Source organism: Pan paniscus, chromosome 2, assembly GCF_029289425.2.
Source record: "Pan paniscus chromosome 2, NHGRI_mPanPan1-v2.0_pri, whole genome shotgun sequence".
NCBI classification, from domain to species: domain Eukaryota; kingdom Metazoa; phylum Chordata; class Mammalia; order Primates; family Hominidae; genus Pan; species Pan paniscus.
Window position 1 is genome coordinate 144121174 of NC_085926.1, and position 20312 is coordinate 144141485.

The 20312-nt window shown below is 36.5% G+C and overlaps 1 protein-coding gene across 11 annotated transcripts in view; it reads right to left on the minus strand.

The window, feature by feature from the left end:
- Window positions 1–19586, minus strand: part of PLSCR4 (phospholipid scramblase 4) — a 69379-nt gene extending 49793 nt beyond the window's left edge. For 4 of the 11 annotated variants that reach the window (XR_010111671.1, XR_010111669.1, XR_010111668.1 and 1 more), the window contains exons 1-2: window positions 18470–19586; window positions 18063–18147 (exon numbers count right to left, since the gene is read on the minus strand). The gene's annotated coding sequence lies outside the window, so the exon portion shown is untranslated. Of the gene's footprint in view, window positions 1–18062 lie in introns of all 11 variants that reach the window. The other 7 variants (XR_010111670.1, XR_010111666.1, XR_010111667.1 and 4 more) reach the window with 2 other exon arrangements.
- Window positions 19587–20312: the final 726 nt, after the last annotated feature.

The following is a 20312-nucleotide window of genomic DNA, read 5'->3' on the forward strand; positions in this document are numbered from 1 at the left end:
TTTGTAATTCTCACTGCAGAAATCTTTCACCTCCGCGGTTAGCTGTATTCCTAGATATTTTGTTCTTTTTGTAGCTATTGTGAATGGTATTGCATTCTTGATTTGGTTCCTGGTTTGGCCATTACTGGTGTACAGAAATGCTACTGATTGTTTTACACTGATTTTGTATCCTGAAACTTTACTGAAGTTGTTTATCAGTTCTAGGAGCCTTTGGGCAAAGACCGTGGCAGTTTCTAGGTACCGAATCATATGATCTGTGAAGATAGTTTGACTTCCTCTCTTCCAATTTGGAGTACATAGAGTCATGTCTGCATATGGTAGGTACCCAATAAACATTGCCTAATGAGGTTTTTTACTGTGTGCAAACTTATGCTACATCCTTTAAGAAAATCTACATTACAAGCTTGAATTATGCTTCCACATCTCTGGACATACTTTTGTTTCCCTGTATTTGACTACCTATAAATTCTGGATGATGATGTACCACAAGACTGATGAAGTTTACATACATCAATTTCTTTGACAAAAACAATGCTTTATATTTTTAAGTTTCAATTATTTAAAAGCTTTTTTATCGTTAGTGAATTTACATGGGAGACAGTTCCTTTGAATTTACAAATTTTGTCACTTTTGCATTTATCTATATTATTTCATTGTTCTGCTAATAATATAGATTACAAAATATAATTCTCTCGGCCACATACTATATTGGGAACCCTGCTATGTAGAAATAACTGGATATGTTAAATTATTTTTAACATATCACAATGTTATTTAGTATGTTAAATTATTTTTAACATATCACCAAACCACAACACTAGAAGAGGTAGGTAAAACAGTCATATTTCAAAATTTTTGAACAGATAACTGTTGTTACATTTCAATTTAAAGCTAACTTGAATGGGGCCCAACGGAAAATGGGGATTCTTATAAATGAAAATTTCTAATATTTTTTAGAGAAGTTTTAAGGCATTTTTTAAAGGAGCAGCTGGCTATAAAGATGTTAAGGATTACCTACTGATTATGACTCCAAATGACCTGCTATATTTTAAACTCTCAGTTTCTTTAAGTTTTAGATATGAATTAGTAAACATCTATGATGTGTCAGGAACTTCATATATGCTGACAGAGGTGAATATTATGGTTTCATTATACAGGCCAGGAAACAGAAGCCCACAGAGTTTAAGCAACCTGTTCAAGGTTATAGCTCTATAACCTGGAAACTACAGTTCAAAAAACCAGCATCAGAGGCCAACTTAGTATTCTACAAAACAAACCCTACTGAAAATTACCTTCTATATAGTTGCTGCCTTCTCCTTCATACCCCATCACCCTCCTGTTGCTTTCAAACTATCAAGCACACCTCACTCCTATACCCTATAATGGGAAAGTAGGCTGTTCTGCTGTGTTCTTTTTCAAATTCCACTCCGTAAGGGTTTTGAAATACATTTATAGTTTGAAGAGAAATTACCCATGAACTAAAAAACCCAAAAAACATAATAGGTCATATGTTCCAGTTATGGATAACATGCAGTAAACTGATACCAACTTGTCTCTCCCACTAAATACAATTAATTAACCTAAACAGAATGAATGAACAGCTATTTGAAGACCCTGGAAATTAAAAAGTAGAAAGAACATGAAACAGAAGACCAGAAAAAGTACAATCAAACCAGAGTAAGCTTCACATTTTTCTCTGGTATCCCTGGCCCAATACTGGTTCAAGGCATCCTGAAATATAGTAGTAGACACTAGATGCAGAGACAGCTCCAGGAGAAGCCCTCTACTTCTGGCTTCAGCAGGGGAATGAGCATCCCTAAAGCTCAAAAACAGTTGGAAAATTCACAGTTTTAAAAAAATTTTTTTTATTTTCTCCATTCTGTCATGTCCCAGATCCTGGAAGTCTCACTGTGGAGAAAGCAGTAATTTTATCAGAGAAGGCCCACAGGTGTGGAAAACACTAAAGGAAAGAAATCTACCTCTTGACACAAGGAGCTGTGGCTCCAAAAGAATGGGGTGCACCCTGTTCCCTTTTTTCTCTCTCTGCCTTCCTGTGACTTGGCCTTGAATGCAAATGAATTTGGGGGACACACAGAGATGAAAAGGGTAAATAAAACCTCATTTTTTTTCTGGCTGAAAAACAAAATAGGAGAGACCCAGAAAATGGGTAAATAGCAAGGAGGTCATGGAGAAGATGCAGCTTGGGATTTTCCCTATAAAGTTGTTTATGAACTCCTCAGCTAATCCAGGAGAAATGAATGCATGGATCTGATCCTAAGCATCTGATCCTAACAAAGACTTTAGAACTGATACAAAATAGATGACTGCTCAGGTCTCAGACTGGCCAAGGGTTGTGCACACACTAAAGAGATCTAAATATCATGGCAAAGACTTTGAATATTAAACTAACTGACATTGAAATCATAACTCACAAAAGGCTGGCCAGAACTTTTGGCCTCAATCCAAGTGGATCAACTGCCTGCCAAAACAATAAGAAAATCAATTAGCTCCACGGCATTTCGGTAAGACTCAGAATCTCATAAAATAATATGCAAAATGACTACAACACAATATAAAATTATAGTTCAAAAAGAACCAGAAAAACCTCCACTGATGTGGAAAAAGAAAATCCGAAGATGATGATATGGTTCAGCTCTGTGTCCCTACCCAAATCTCATGTTGAAATGTCATCCTCAATGCTGGAGGTTGGGCCTGGTGGGAGGTGATTGGGTGATGGGGGTGCTTTCTAATGGTTTAGCACCATCTCCGTAGTGCTGTTCTTGTGATGAGTTATCGTGACATCTAGTTGTTTAAAAGTGTATGGTACCTCTCCCATCTCTCTTTTCCACCTGCTCCAGCCATGTGAAGTTCTGGCTCCCCATTTGCCTTCTGCCATGACTGTAAGTTTCCTGAGGCCTCCCCAGAAGACAAGCAGATTGCCAGCATCATGTTTCCTGTACAGCTTGTGGAAGTGTGAACCAATTAAACTCTTTTTCTTTGTAAATTACCCAGTCTCAGGTATTTTTTTACAGCAGTGCAAGAATGGACTAATACAGAAAATTGGTACTGAGGAGTGGGGCACTGCTATAAAGATACCTGAAAATGTGTAAGCAGCTTTGGAACTGGGTAACAGGCAGAGGTTGAAACAGCTTGGAGGGCTCAGAAGAAAAGAGGAAGATGAGGGAAATATTGAAACTTCCTAGAGACTTGTTAAATTGTTGTGACCAAATTGTTGATAGTGATATGGACAATGAAGTCCAGGATGATGCAGTCTCAGAGGGAAATGACAGACTTCTTATTGGGAACTAGAGCAAAGGTACTTCTGTTCCTTAACAAAGCAATTGGCTGCACTGTGCCCCTGCCCTAGAGATCTGTGAGACTTTGAACTCGGGAATGATGATTTCGGGTAACTGGCAGAAGAAATTTCTAAGCAGCAAAACATCAAGAAGTGGCCTGGCTGCTTCTAATAACCTGTGCTCATATGTGTGAGCAAAGAAATGACCTAAAACTGGAACTTATATTTAAAAGGGAAGCAGAGCATGAAAGTTTGGAAAATTTGCAGCCCAGCCATGTGGTAGAAAAAAAAACCCCATTTTCAGGGGAGGAATTCAAGCAATCTTGAGAAATTTCATAACTAGAAGGAAGGAAATTGCTACTAGCCAAGACAATGGGAAAAAATGCCTTGAAGGCATCTCAGAGACCTTTGAGGCAGCACCTTCCATCATAGGACTGGAGGTTTAGGAGATCCCCAGAGTCATCAATAAAATCAAAATGAGATAAAGAAGAACAGAAAGGAGAGCAAGCATGCAAAAATTCAAACATATCAATATTTACATTTAAAATCATGTACTAAGCATATAAACAAAGAGACTGAGGTTAACAGAATAGTTAAATGCATATTTTTTTAAATGACTCTGATATTGTTTGGCTGTGTCCCCACCGAAATCTCATCTTGAATTCCCAGGTGTTGTGGGAGGGACCCAGTGGGAGGTAACTGAATTGTGGGGGCAGGTCTTTTCTGTGCTGCTTTTCTGATAATGAGTAAGTCTTTTGAGATTTGATGGTTTCATAAGGGGAAGTTTCCCTGCACAAGCTCTTCTCTTGGCCTGCCACCATCCACATAAGATGTGACTTGCTCCTCCTTGCCTTCACCATGATTGCGAGGTCTCCCCAGTCATGTGGAACCATAAGTCCGTTAAACCGCTTTCTTTTGTAAATTGCCCCATCTCAGCTATGTCTTTATCAGCAGCGTGAAAATGGACTAATACAGACTCAATTACATGCTCTCTAAAAGAAACTAACTTCAAATGAAATGATAAGGTAGAAAAAGATGAAAGAGAAAAGGGTTAAAGAAGAAAGGATAAGAAAGATATACCATGTATCCACTAATAAGAAGAAAGAATGTAAGACACATAGAAAACAAGTAGCAAAACATCTGATATAGTTCCTACCTTACCAGTAATTACCTTAAATGTAAATGGATTAAACAATCCAATCAAAAGGTAGAGACTGGCAGAATGGATTGAAGAAAAAAAAAGAGAGAAAACATGATCCAACTATATGTCATATACAAGAGACACAATTTATAAAGACAAACAGGTCGAAAAAGGAAAGAGGTGTACTTTGTGTTAACCAAAGAAGAGCTGCAGTGGCTATACTAATCTTATACAAATAAAACTTTAAGACAAAAACTATTACTGAAGACTAAGAATAATATTTCATAAAGAGAAGAAAAAATTAATCTATCAGGAAGATATAACAATTATACATTTATGTGCACATCACAATACAGCCTGAAAATACACAATCAAAAACTGATGAAATTGATGGGAAATACACATACATTATGAACCAATTAGATCTATAATTATCCATGTAACACTGTAACTGACGATAGCAGAATACCTTATTTTCAAGTGCATATGAAACATTCTCCAAGATATAACATTCATTAGGCTATAACATGAGCCTCAATAAATTTTTAAAAACTAAAATCATATAAAATATTATCTGAACACAATGGAAAACTAAATTATAAATCAACAATAGAAAAAAGGTGAGGAAATTCAAAATATGTGGATATTAAACAACAGTCTCTTTAATAAGCAATGGGTCGGCAAAAAAATCACAATGAAAATTCACAATGAAAAGACAAAAGGCCACAAACTTATGGAGTACAGCCAAAGCAATGTTTTGAGGCAAATTTATAGTTGTAAATAAAAATAATTTTAAAGAATAAAGCTCTTAAATAAATAACGTAATCTTCCTCTGTAAAATATGTCTTAAAGAGCAAATTAAAACCAAAGCAAGAAAAAGGAAAGAAAGAAAGATTAGAGTAGGAATAAACAAAATAGAGAATAAAAAAGAAAATCAAAAAAGCTAAAAATTGTTGCTTTGAAAAGATCAAAACTGACAAACTTTTGGATACACTAATAAAGAAAAAGAGAAAAGATTCAAATTACCAAAATAATGAATGAAAAGAGCCATATTAATACTAACCTTACATTTAAAAGAAAAAAGGATTATAGGGGAATACTACAAACTACCATATGCCAATTAGATACAGTAGATGAAATGGACAAATTCCTAGAAGACAGACACTACCAAAACTGACTCAAGAAGAAACAGGAAACCTGAATAGAACTGTAATAAGAGGCTAAATTAGTAACCAAAAAAACTTCCCACAAAAAAAAAACCCAGGTACAGATGATTTACTTGTACATTCTACCAAATACTTAATAAGGAATGAATATCAACCCTTTGCAAACTCTTCTAAAACTTATTTTATTTCAGTATGACCCTTATATCAAAATCAGGTAAAGACAACACAACAAAACTACACTAACAACCATGAAGAATACTGACATAAAAATTCTCAACAAAATACTGAAAACTGAATCCACAATATACCACAATACACCATGACCAAGTGGGATTTATTGTAGTAATAAAATGGTTTATTAAACAAAAAAAAACCTCAATCAATGAATATATCATGGTAATAAAATAAAGGACAAAAACTATGTAATCTCAATAGATGACAGAAAAAATATTCAAAAGAATCCAGTACTCTTTATTGATAAAAAGAATAAACACTCAACAATCTAGAAATATAGAACTTTCTTAATCTGGTAAGAAACTTGTGAAGCACTCCACAGCTAATGTCATATTCAACAGAGAAAGACTGAATGCTTTCCCTTAAGACCAAAACAACACAAGAGTATGTGCTGTTACTATTTCTTTTCAACATTGTACTGGATGTTCTAGCCAGAGTGATTAGGTTAGAAAAAAGAAATAAAGCCATCTGAAATAGAAATAAAGAAATGTGACATTTTCAAAGTCATATCAAAGCTTCTAAGGAATTCATTAAAAAGGAAGCATAAACAAGTTCATCAATGCAGCAGGATACAAGACCATTATACAAAGATCAATTGTATTTCTATACCCTGGCAATGAACAATGCAGGAAATCAATTACATTTATAATAGTATCAAAAATAATAAAACACCTAGAAATAAATTTAATTAAAAAGTGCAAGGCTTGTACGCTGAAAACCATGAAATGTTGAAAGAATTAAAGAAGATCTAAATAAAAGATATCCCAAGTTCATCTTAATATTAAGATAGCAATACTCCCCAAATTTATCTACAGATGAAACAAAATCACTATCAAAATACAAGTTGCCTTTTTCCAGAAACTAACAAGCTGAATACAAAGTTCTTATAGAAATAAAAGGGTCCCATAAAGGCCAAAACAATCTTGGAAGCAAATGAAAAATGGAAAACTCAGACTTCCTGCTTTCAAAACTTACTACAAATGTACTGCAATCAAAACAGTATGGCATTGGTCCAAAGAATAGACATATAGAGCAAAGGAACAGAAATGAGAATCCAGAAACAAATCTTTGCATTTATGGGTAATTGATTTTTGACAAGGATACCAACAGGGGAAAGAAATGTCTTTTCAACAAATAGTGCTGAGACAACTGTACATCCACATACCAAAAAAAAAAAAAAACTTGGACACCTACAATACCCAATACAAATAATTAATCAAAGTATATTATAAACTTAAATGCAGGCCAGATGCGGTGGCTAATGCCTGTAATCCCAGCACTTTGGGAGGCCAAGGCGGGAGGATCACCTGAGGTTGGGAGTTCGAGACCAGCCTGACCAACATGGAGAAACCCCACTTCTACTAAAAATACAAAAACAGCAGGGCATGGTGCCACATGCCTGTAATCCCAGCTACTTGGGAGGCTGAGGCAGGAGAATCACTTGAACCCGGGAGGTGGGGGTTGCTCTGAGCCGAGATTGCACCATTGCACTCCAGCCTGGGCAACAAGAGTGAAACTCTGTCTCAAAAAAAGAAAAAAAAAATACTTAAATGCAAAAGATAAAGCTAATAAATGTTAGAAGAAAACACAGGAGTAAATCTTCATGACATTGGGTTAGGCAATGGTTTCATTGATATGACACCAATACTAAAAGCAACAAAAATAAATAAATAAATAAATTGGACTCATAAAAATGTAAAAGGTTTGTAATTCAAAGGACATCATCAAGAAAATGAAAACAGAACCCACAGAATGAGATAAAATATTTTCAAACCATTTATCTGAGAGACTTTTGTCCCGAATAAAGAATACTCCAACTCAAAAATAAAGACATCTCAATTGAAAAATGGCCAAAGAATTTGCACATTTCTCCAAAGAAGATATATGAATAGCCAATAAGCACATAAAAATATTCTCAATATTACTGATCATTAAAAAAATGTGGATCAAAACTAATTAAGGCATTAAGGCCGGGCATAGTGGCTCATGCCTGTAATCTCAACACTTTGGGAGGCCAAGGTGGGAGGATTCCTTAAGGTTAGGAGTTAGAAACCCTGGCTAACATCATGAGACCCCATCTCTATGAAAAAATAAACATTAGCTGAGCAAGGTGGCATGTACCCGTAGTCCCAGCTACAGGAGAGGCTGAGGTGGGAGGATTTCTTGAGACCAGGAGTTCGAGGCTGCACTGAGCTATGACTGTGTCTGCACACTGGCCTGGGTGACAGAGCAAGATCCTGTCTCTTAAAAAATAACAACAAAACTACAATTAGATACTCTTCACACCTAGTAGGATGACTATAATAAAAAATATAACAACACGTTTTAGGAAAGATATGTAGATATCGAAACCTTCATATGTTGCTGAGGAATGTAAAATGTTAAAGCTGCTTTGAAAATCAGTCTGGCAGTTCCTCAAAAGATTAAACATAGAGTTTCATTATGGTTAATACAGTTAACCATGTCCTCTAGTAATTTCTTTCTAGGTATATACCTAAGAGAAATGAAAATAAATGCCTTCACAAAAACATGTCCATAATAGCGTTACACATAATAGCCAACAAATAGAAACAACTCAAATATCCATCAATTGGTAAACTGATCAATTTTTAAATATCCCTACAATGAAATATGACTCAGCCATACAAAGTAATTTTGTATGGCTATACATGCTACATCCTGGACGAACCTTGAAAACATTACACTACTAGAAAGAAGTCAGTCACCAAAAAAACCATATAGTACATGATTCTACTGATGTGAACTATCCAGAATAGGCAAGTTTATAAAGGCATAAAGTAGATTTGTGGTTTCAAGAAGATGGGAAATGACTGTTATTGGGCATGGGTTTCTTTTTGGAATTACGAAATTATTCTAACATCAGATTGTGGTGATAGCTTCACAACTCTGAATATACTAAAACTCACTCAACTGTACACTTTGAATGGGTGAATTTTATGGTATGTGCATTATGTCTCAACAAAGTCATTACAGAGAAAAAGAAAGCTGGAGTGGTTATACTAATATCTCACAAGTAGATTTCAGAGCAAAGAAAATTACCAGAGATAAGAAGGGCTATCACTTAAAAGTAAGAGACAATTTCTTAACAAGATACAGCAATCCTAAGCATGACTGATCCTAACAATGGAGCTTCAAAATACATGAAGGAAAAACTGGCAAAATTGAAAAAAATAAAGAGAAATCCACAGTTATAGTTGAGGACTTTTACACTCCATTCTTAGTAATCTACAAGAACAAGCAGAGGAAAAATCAGCAATGATATTGGCACAACTAGACAGCATCATCAACCAACACTGACATTTGTAGGACACCCACCCAACAGCATTAGAATAACCATTATTTTCAACATACAGAACATTCACCCAGACAGACCACATTCTGGCTCATAAAACAAATCTTAAAACATTACAAAAAAATTAAAATCATACAGCTTGTTCTCTGACCATAATGTAATGAGCTAGGAATTACTAACCGCAAGATAACAGGAAATTCTCTAACCACATAAAAATAAAACAACACATTTCTAGTAATCTAAATCATAACCTGATAAATTAAATTGGGCCTAAAGCTGCCTCTGTAAATAGCAGACTGCAACTTGATTTGAGGTTGTATTCTTGTAACAAGTAGCTGAGTCTCAGCCAATGATGGTAGTGGAGCTTCAGCCAATCACAGGCTGTCAACTGATCAGACCATGTCCGTTGAAGGCAAATGCCGCATCACACCATGACCAAATAAAGCAAATACCAGGCTGGATCCAATCAACTGATTTATGTACGTCACTTCTTTCCTCTGTTTATGAATACTGCCTGCCCATGTTACTCGGTGGAGCTCTCTGAAACTCTTCTGGTTCTGAGGGCTGCCTGATTCATGAATCGTTTTTCGCTCAGATAAACTCTGCTGAATTTGCCTAAAGTTTTTATTTTAAGAGTTTCACATGAGAAGTCAGATCTTGAAGCAAACTTCCAGTGATCCCAGGAGCACTGAGTGACCAAGTTAAGGTACCCAGCATGCCCAGTGTACTCACTGCTCTTTCGCAGCAACTGGGGTCATGGGTGAGATTTTTGAATCTAAGCTTCATGAACTTCTGATTTGAGCTGAGTTTGAGCATTTTTGATCTACACTGGGTTTCAAAGTCATGCCAAAAACAGGACTGGGCCCAGTAGGGAGGCCTCAGGTATTTGACTGGGTCAGACATAAACTCAACTCAGTTAGTAGGTAGGAAAGGTTAATAAAAGACATGGAATCATGGGTTTATCTGGTCAAAGGTTGCTAGAGCTTCGCCCTCTGGAATTCTAGCCAACTTCTTGTATAAAAACCAGAGACCCAGAACCTGTGCTTTTGGAGACGAATGGGAGAACCTTAGCAAAAGTAACTTAGAATGGCTACAGTGGGAAAATTCCTTACGAAAGGCAAACAGGTTTATGTCTTTACAGTTGTAAAGGCTACAGGGCCCAAGAGGATCCCAAAATAAAGAACCCTATGCCCCAAGATGTCTGCCTTTATGGTAAACACTCATGCAACTAGAAAATACATTGTCCACTTTTATATTAGCCATCTAATGGATCCACTACCTTTTGTCTGAACTATTTCTCCACTAGAGGAAGCCCCCAAAGGCTTTAATCCCAAAACAGTAACCCATCAATCTCTCAGGGAGGAAAAACAAATTCTGTGGTGGGGGTTTCAAATCAAACCTGGAAAGTTCCTAATTGACACTTGGACCATTTTCAGAAAAAAAATTTGTAAGAATTAGTTCTGTTATCTGTATTTCATCCTGCTTCTTCCATGGGAATCTCTCAATTGACTGAAACCCCTCTTCTCAAACTCCTGCTAACAATATGCTCTACCAACTGTATACATCTCTTTTTTTTTTTATTATACTTTAAGTTTTAGGGTATATGTGCACAACATGCAGGTTTGTTACATATATACATCTCTTTCTTATCATCATGATCCTGACTATGCTCCAAAACTCTTGAAAAACAAAAAAATAGAAAGCAAAACAAAAACTGTTTTGTCATTTATTCTTGAAAACAAAGAAATGAACAAAAAGGATGAACCAATCTCTAACTTTAAGACAAGATTATAATATTCATGCAGAGTTCGGGCACATAAAATGCTGTATAGACTAAGCATCCCTAATCCAAAAGTCCAAAATCTGAAATGCTTAAAAATCCAAAACTTTCAGCACCAACATGATGTCACAAGTGAAAGATGATGAGGACACTGTTAAAACTGCAAAGTGCCTACAGATGACATGGTGAAAATATGTGATGGGTTTACTGAAGGACTCTAAGAGCATTCATTCATCACAGAATAAGAAATTGTGTCAGTTTGTAAAATCAACAGAGACTTCTAAGACAAAAACAATTGTTAATGAGACAGAGGACTCCAGAGGAAACATTCTGAAAAGTCATCCATCAGAATGCTTCCTCATTTGTAGAGAAAACACTTGCTGGTCACTTGGCTACTTCTGATATTTCTTCTCACTTAAAATAATAAAATTCAGTGAAGGATAACCTTGTAATCAAAATACGGCATTGTAGGTAAAGAATGAAAGCCTGCCATTGCTTATTGGTGGCTTTCTGACACAGGCATTCTGGAGATACTACTGTGCTGCTTAGTTACCCTGAACGCATTCTCTTTTCACTGTACTAATGATACATCCTATTTTTTACTGTTAAGCACTTATTTGTGAGTAATGTAAGAAAATGATTACTTATCAGTAGCATAATGAATTTAGAGTCAGGAATGATGGTGACGTCAAATAACCACAGATTGTCCACATGGGTGATTGAGATACTGATACCTTTGCTTTCTGATGGTTCAATGTACGTAAACGTTTCATACACAACATTATCAAAAATATTGTATAAAATTATCTTCAGGCTATGTGTTTAAAACATAATGGAACATGAATTTCATGTTTACTTGGGTCCCATTCTCAAGATACCTCATTATGTACATGCATGCCTTGTTTTACTGTGATTTGCTATACTGTGATTCACAGATACTCCATTTTTTTAAACAAATTGAGGGTGTGTGGCATCCTTGTATCAAGGAGTCTATCAGTGCCATTTTGTAGAACAGCAAGTTCTCAGTTTGTCTCTTTGTCACATTTTGGTAATTCTCACAATATTTCAGACTTTTTCATAACAATCTGTTATGGTATCTATGATCAGTGATCTTTGATGTTACTATTATAATTGTTTTGGGACCCCATGAACCATGCCTATATAAGATGGTGAACTTAGTAAGTGTTGTTGTGACTGCTCCACAGAGCAACTATTCTCCCATCTCTCCCCTTATTCTAGGACCTCCCTATTCCCTGAGACAAAACAATATTGAAATTAGGCCAATTAATAAGCCTACAAATGCCTCTAAATATTCAAGTGAAAAGAAGGTTCGTGCATCTCTCACTTTAAGTCAAAAAGCTGGAAAAGATTAAGCTTAATGAGGAAGGCATGCTGAAAGCAAAGACAGGCCAAAAGCTAGGCCTAGATTCCTCTGATGAATCTAGGCAACGTAAATTGAAAACTTTCTAAAAAGGATTCACCATTTTAGATACCATTAAGAACTTTTGTTATTCATGGGAGGAAGTCAAAATATAAATATTAACAGGAGCTTGGAAGAAGTTGATTCCAACCCTCCTGGATGATTTTGCGTGGCTCAAGACTTCATTGGATGAAGTACCTGCAGATGTGAGAGAATAGCAAGAGAACTAAGAGTTAGAAGTGAAGCATGAAGATGTTACCGAATTGTTGCAGTCTCATGATAAAGCTTAAAAAGATCATTGCTTCTATGGATAAGGAAAGAAAATGGAAGCCATTTCCCAGATGATTTTAATATATCCCCCCCTGGCCCCAACACACAACCCCTCAGTTACAGATCTATGAAATTTTACCCCATTCAGATAAAAACCTATCTGCTGTAGGAATCATAATACATTCAATCAAATGTTCAGTTTACCAATATAAGACATATCTATTTTTTCTCAAATCTCATTTGTAAACCCAAGTAAATTTCCTCTATACCAAATTCAAAATAAATCCAAAATATGCCATATAATATTTTTAAGTGATACATTCTCATTTTCACAGAAGGAATGCAAAACGAAAATAGTAGTGATTGTAAACTACATAAATATCAAGCACAATTGTTAAGTAAACACATTATCGTGAAACATTATGATAAAATAATTTTCCTTTAAAAATATAGTAACAGTTTTGTAAAAATCATTAAATGTTTACATTCAAATGTTAAACATATAATCTGGATAAGTATAATGATAGCAATGTTTTTTAAAAATATGGAAACTGGAGGAAACATGCTAAGATATAAACATTTCCTCTTTAAATTTTCTACAATAAATGTATAATAGATTATATAAACTGAGTTTTTAAAATAATTTTTAAAACCTGACAATGTACTCTCTTGTAGTGAATCTGTAACTAAAAAGACCTGCATGTTCATCAAAGATGAAATATTATGCACACCTTTCCAAGTACGATCCTCTTTATAGACTTTAAGCCAAATTTCTTGGCTCCTATGGTGGACTGTGTTAATTACTTTTATGGGTTTCTTGGCTATAGGGAACTGGATAGTTCAGTGGGCTCAATATGAGTGGATTAAAGTCCAATGACTGAAGGATTCAGTCATTTCTGTAGACATCTTGTAAACTTAATAAGTTTCTGTCACATGGGCTGAAATTGGAGAAACGAATTCCAGGCTTGCACAAAAGATAAACCTAGGTCCATGTTGATAAAATATGCTGCAGCAGGAATGTCCCATAGATACACAGTATCTTCATTATAATTACATGTTAACATATATGTATTTAATTGTATCTTTGCATAAAATCAATTCTAGAAGAAACTTAGGGAGTGATTAATGTTCAACAAATTAAAAGGGCAAAACCTAAGATTTTTATAGTGTTGTTTTTATAACCTATATCAATATATTTATTATTTTATTAACATCATGACTCCTTCAAAAGAAAAAGTGTACGGTAGAATATTTCATTCTTTTTAGCAAGTGTGAAGGATCTTGGAGGTTAGCTATTTGGCTTTAATATAAAATAAAAGATAAGATTAAATGAAAGCAAATTGATAGCCACAGTCCATACATAACCTTTATTAAATATATTAATTTAGTTCAAATTGTTTAAAGAGAATATTAGGTGTCTCCTTCTTAGCTTTCAAGAGGGAAACGTTTTTGTTATTTAGAGTACAAAAATATCAGAACAATATTTTCATGATGTTTATATAAGACATTAGGGAAACATTACCATGCCAACTATGATCACCAAGAACGCCTCATTGTGTCATTTTACAGCTAGTCTTTTAGTATTTAAAATTGTAGTAAAACAAGATGTCATGTTGCATACAGTTAAGTCACTTTGATAAGAAACTTTACATTTATGAAAACAGACTTTTAAAAGACAGATGTTATGTGCAAACAAACACAAATATAATTCAAGGAGTCAGCAGTGCATACATTTACACAATACATTTATACAAAAAAATCCCACCTACTCCAATTCCCATTTCCCATTTGTAAAGGCAACCACAGACATTAGATTTTTTTCTTCCAAGAGATTTTCTAAGTATATATAAACTAATACACATAGTTTTTATAAAATGGCAATCATCTATATACTTTTCTGTGTCTTTTTCTTTTCATTTATTAAAATGTCTTGATGTTAATTACATTTCAGTCCATATAACCTCATTCTTTTTAATGGCTGCAACACAATGTATTTAACTGGCTGCCTAATGACAACAAGTTAAATCGTTTCCAAATTTAGGCTATTACCAAAAATGCTGAAAAAAATATTTTCTTCCTGTGGATCTGTGCATTAAATTATTGGAAGCAGAATTGATGGATCAAAGTTTTGTACATTTTTAAAGATACTATCAAACTGCACTCTAAAGAATTTGAATCAAATTTAGACCCCAGACAAAAAGTTACGTTCCTAATACAGTATTTTATCAACATTTTTGTAGTAGTCAATCTGATATGTACAAAAAAAAATGGTTTTATTTTCCATATATCTCATAATGAGGAGGCTGAGCCATTTTTTATTATTTGTTTGAAAGCAATTTGCAACTCTATTTCTGTGAACTGCCTGTTTGTCATTTGTTCATTTTTGTTAGCTTTTCATTTGTCTTCTTTATATTAAAGGTATTAAAATTTTATATTAAAATTATCTTTTCAAAACTTATCGTTTGTCTTCACTGCATTTTTGTCATGCAATTTTATTTTTGAGGCAGGGTCTCTTTCTGTTGCCCATGCTGGAGTGCAGTGGCATGATAATGGCTCACTGCAGCCTTGACCTCCCAGGCTCAATCAGTTGTCCTGCCTCAGCCTCCTGAGCAGCTGGCACTACAGGTGGGTGCCACCATGCCTGGCTAATGTTTAAATTTTTTTAGAGGTGGGGTTTCGCCATGTTTCCCAGGCTGCTCTCAAACTCCTGGGCTAAAACAATCTGCCCACCCCTGCCTCTCAAAGTACTGTGATGATGGGCATGAGCCACCGCCACCCAGCCTTACCATGCAATTAAAAACAATTTTTTTCCAACTTTAGATGTTTTTCTTTTAGAAAAACTTTTACTTTTAGATAGTACTAGCATATCTATCTCTTTCATCCTGAAGAATGAGTACTATAAAAATGAATTTTAGTACAATGGTGGTGAACATATGAGTATGAACATTGCTGTATTTTTTGTTTATAAAAGTTAACTGGTTGTGAAATCCCTCAAGCAAAATTCTTCACTGCTGTGCTTGCAATAAACATCATAAACATCAATATTAAGGAAGGGGATTTTAAAGGAAGCAGCTGAAAGAGGACACTTATAAAAGAAAAAAATGAGACAATATGAAAGGTTTTGTGAAATATATTTCTTCTGTAGTAAATGACAGCTAATATATTCAAGAAGGCAATGTTCTGTATAAATTACTAATCACTATCAATTTTTCCTTATACACACACATACATTATAGAAATGTGTAAAACAACATCACTACTCATAATAATATAATTCAGCCATGTGTAAAACATCACTACTCATAATATAATTCAGCCTATATTCCAAATTATTTACAAAAATATAATTACTACACTACACACACACAGACACACACACACACACACACACACACACAGTGTTTCAACTTGTTGTTTCACTTTGTGTTTTAACTTTAACTTATGTTTTGGACATATTTCCAAGTTAGAACATTTAGAGCTACAATGTTTTAAACTGTATATTATTCCACCTTTGAATATACCATACATTATGTAACCAATTCCCAATCAATGGCTACAGAGCTGTATCCATGTTTTCTACATTGTAAACAATCCTACTTTAAACATCTTTGACAGAGATTTTTATTTGTACACTTGGGAGCATGTTTTGCTGGATAAATTCCAGTTAAGTAAATGAACATTTGTAAATTTGAACAGCTTTAACCCTAAAACAGCTTCACCAATTCACATTTCCACTAAAAGTTTGTAAAATTATATTTTCCTCATTGCATTTTCAACAACACCTAAAGTTATCAGACTTTCAAAATTTGTAAAATTAATGCAAAAATTGATGTCTTACTTCATATATGTTTTGGATAATTAGTGTGGCTAACAGTATTCACTCTGCTTATTATTTGCATTTCTTTTGCTTTGAGTTGACTCTTTTTATCCTTAACTGGGTCATTGATTTTGAAGGTCATTAATAAGATTTCTAGGTATATTAGCAAAATTATCTTTTTTTTTCTATTAACAATGTCCCCAGTTTGTATCTTTTTTGGGGGATGCAAATGTTAATAAAAATCATGTCCCTAAATGGGTCTAGGTTTTTGTATTATGCTTAGAAATGCTTTTCCCACATGCAATGTGCACAAATATCTATTCAGGCTTTCTTTTTCCCTTTTTAGGCTGCGTATGTTTAGATTTAAACTAGTAAGCCATCTAGACTACATTTGTCTATTAACAGTGAGGAAAAGTTCCAGTTTTATTATTAGGTTTCCCAAACAAATTCCTGCTTGTCCAAGCACATTCAATTAAATGTTATTTCTTCTTCCCACCCAGTGATTTAAAATGTATGCTTATCAAATGCCAGCTTTCCTTTTATTCTTCCATATCTCTTCAGTTTCACTTATACATCTGGTAGTAGGTCTACTGCACTGTCTTTTAATCACCACAGTTTTGTAACACCTTTTATTATATGAAGAAGTCTCCACTATATATATGTGTGTATGTATAATATTAAATGTTAAAATCATATATAATATATAAAATAAGACAATTATATATTTTGTATTTTATTATTTGTAATATATTATACATAACATTAATATGTTTGTTCTTCCACATGAGCTAAACAGTACAGTTAAAAACAGTAACAAAAATATTCAGTTAGGATTCTACTTATACGTTGTTTTAGAGAAATGATATCTTTACCTAGAAGAATGTTATGTATTTTATTGGATTCTCATACATACCTTTTTATATCTTCTTAAAAATAATTTCTCAATTGTGTGTTATTTCATGCCAAACTGAATTTTACTTTATTTTACTGTATTATCTAGTTTATGTATAAACATCAATTGATTTCTATAAATTAAGTATGATGCAATTGGAAACTTTGATAAATTCACTTATGCTTCCCATCAAATTTCAGTGTTTCCTATGGACATTAAGGTATACACTCACATCATGCATAAAGTGATAATATGTTCCCCTACCTGTTGTCAGTCGCCCATAGAATTCACAACCATGTCACAGAGTGTAATGATTAGCATTCTTGTCTTTTTCAAATTTAATGGAAATGCTGCTAGTATTTCACAGCTATCCATGAGAGCAGATAGACAGATGGAGGTTGTGTTCTATTACAGGAGAATGCAATTTAAATTAGGCAATCCATTCCCCTTTAAGCAGTATCAAGTTTGGTGCATTATATCTTCACAAGTACTTATTTTGGTGGCTCCATTCTAAATGCAGTATAAAATTAAAAACTAAATTGTAGATCCTAAGAGAAGATAAGGCCACAAAATAAAATCCTAAGTCTTTAAATATGAACGTTTTTAAAAACAAATCTAGCACAGCCCCAAATCGCCCCAGTTTGCCAGAATTGAAAATATGAGAGAGGGATTCTCTCCTGTCACCGCCTCCACTCGCCGAGCAATTAAAAAGTTACTATAAATAGCGTTTTTACCTGCGAGTGGCCTGGCCTGAGTCCGTGAGAGCCGCGCCGTAGAAACGCCAGTCAGAGACCCATGAGAAACCCAATCAAGCGAGACCTGTCACGCAGAGCGAAACGAAAGGGCCGCCCCCGTGAAGTGCAGCCGGGACCCCCATCCCTGGGCAGGAAACTGGTCGCTCCCAAACCCTCCGCGTCAGCAGTGCAGACGCACGCCCGACACCACGAAACTTCTGCAACCACCTGAGGATGCGACGCGAGCGCAGTGTCCGGGAACCGCTAGCGCAGGACGCCACGCAACCTCCGCGCCTGCCCGCAGGCACCGCGGCCTCGGGCCTCCCCTGACGACGCCCTCGGCCCCGCAGCCCGGGCGCCCGCGCCACCCTGTCCTGCTCTGCGCCCGCCTGTCCAGCCCCACTCACCGCCTGCCCCGCAGAATGCTGGGCACCGGCGACGCCAGACGCCGGGTCTAGTTGCACTGGCAGAGGAAAGGGAAAGGAGAGGAGGCAGGGAAGGGAGACGGAGAGGATTTTTCAAGTTATAAACAAAGTAAGCGCGCGGAAGGGAGGGCTAGGCGCGGGGTCTGGGGGCGGGTCCGGCACGCCTGGACCCTCCTTCCCCGCGCGCGGCTGCCCCGTCTAGGACCCCGCCCCGCACTGGGAGAGCCGCCAGCCCGGGGGAGCGTCTTCCTGGAAGAGGTGGGGCACCCTGAAGTCCGCTGAAACCTAAAAGCCTAGGGGGAGGAAGAAATGAAGAAAACAAGTTGTCACTACTCTAATAAGAGGTGAAAGAAAAGATAAAAGCCAGCCCACGGTCACTTCCAATCAGAGGGGCAGGTTGCAGGGCCTGGGAAAAGGAGCTTTGTTCATAGATTACTGCGCCTAGAGAGAAAATGAAGAAACCCCTCTTTCTCAAGAGCCTTTTTTTTATTTTATTTTTATTTTTGATACCGAGTCTCACTCTGTCGCCCAGGCTGGAGTGCAGTGGCGCGATCTCGGCTCACTGCAAGCTCCGCCTCCCAGGTTCACGCCATTCTCCTGCCTCAGCCTCCCTAGCAGCTGGGACTACAGGCGCCCGCCACCAGGCCCGGCTAATTTTTTGTATTTTTTACTAGAGACGGGGTTTCACCGTGTTAGCCAGGATGGTCTCGATCTCCTGACCTCGTGATCCGCCCGCCTCGGCCTCCAAAAGTGCTGGGATTACAGGCGTGAGCCACTGCACCCGGCCTCAAGAGCCTTTTTGATTTGCATTTGCGCCCACCCCCAGGTCCTTGGCTTGGTGATTTAGCCTTGGCGATGCCGTGCTGGCTGGAAACACTTGGGCATGGGGCCCAGAAATTCTGTTTTCTTTTCCACAGAATTGGGGGAGGCCAATTTGATCTTGGAGGGAAGGCGGGAGAGACGCCAATAAAGGGGAAAGGGAGCAGGTTGCCCATGTTTTCTGACATTGGGAGAAAAATGCCATTTGCTTATTACTGTTAGGCACAAATACTTCTTTCAGACCAATGGGATTCAGTTCTGTGGTGGTGCTTGGAGAGAAGCACAATACACTGACAGGAAGTGGGAGAACTGAAGGTCCTCTGACCTTATAAAGAATCAGAACTGGACAGAAGTAAGTTTGATTAAGCTCTGAGGAGTACTTGGCAGAACCCCATTGTGGGAGAAGGTTGGATAGGGGAAGGGATGTGGGAGTGGAGTTCTGGAATTTTATATTTTTCTTTGTATGTGTGTTATTTGTTAACATTCATGTGAGAATAGATTAAAAAATTCATATTGTTCTTCTCAGTAATAATTGCACAGAACATTTCTCAGATGCAGACATAGTGTTTTACCGAAAGCATAAAACAAAGAAACTGGTGGTGAAACTAAATTATAATAGCATGTGTTACTGTTGGGAGCAAGCCCCCCAAAATCTGGCCATAAACTGGCCCCAAGACTGGCCATAAACAAAATCTCTGCAGCACTGTAACATGTTCATAATGGCCCTAACGCCCAAGCTGGAAGGTTGTGGGTTTAGGGAATGAGGGTGAGGAACACCTGGCTCGCTCAGGGCGAAAACCGCTTAAAGGCATTGTTAAGCCACAAACAATTAGCATGAGCGGTCTGTGTCTTAAGGGTGTGTTCCTGCTGCAGTTAATCCGGCCCAGCCCTTTGTTTCCCTTAAGGGATACTTTTAGTTAATTTAACATCTATAGAAACAATGCTAATGACTGGTTTGCTGTTAATACGTGGGTAAATCTCTGTTCGGGGGTGTCAGCTCTGAAGG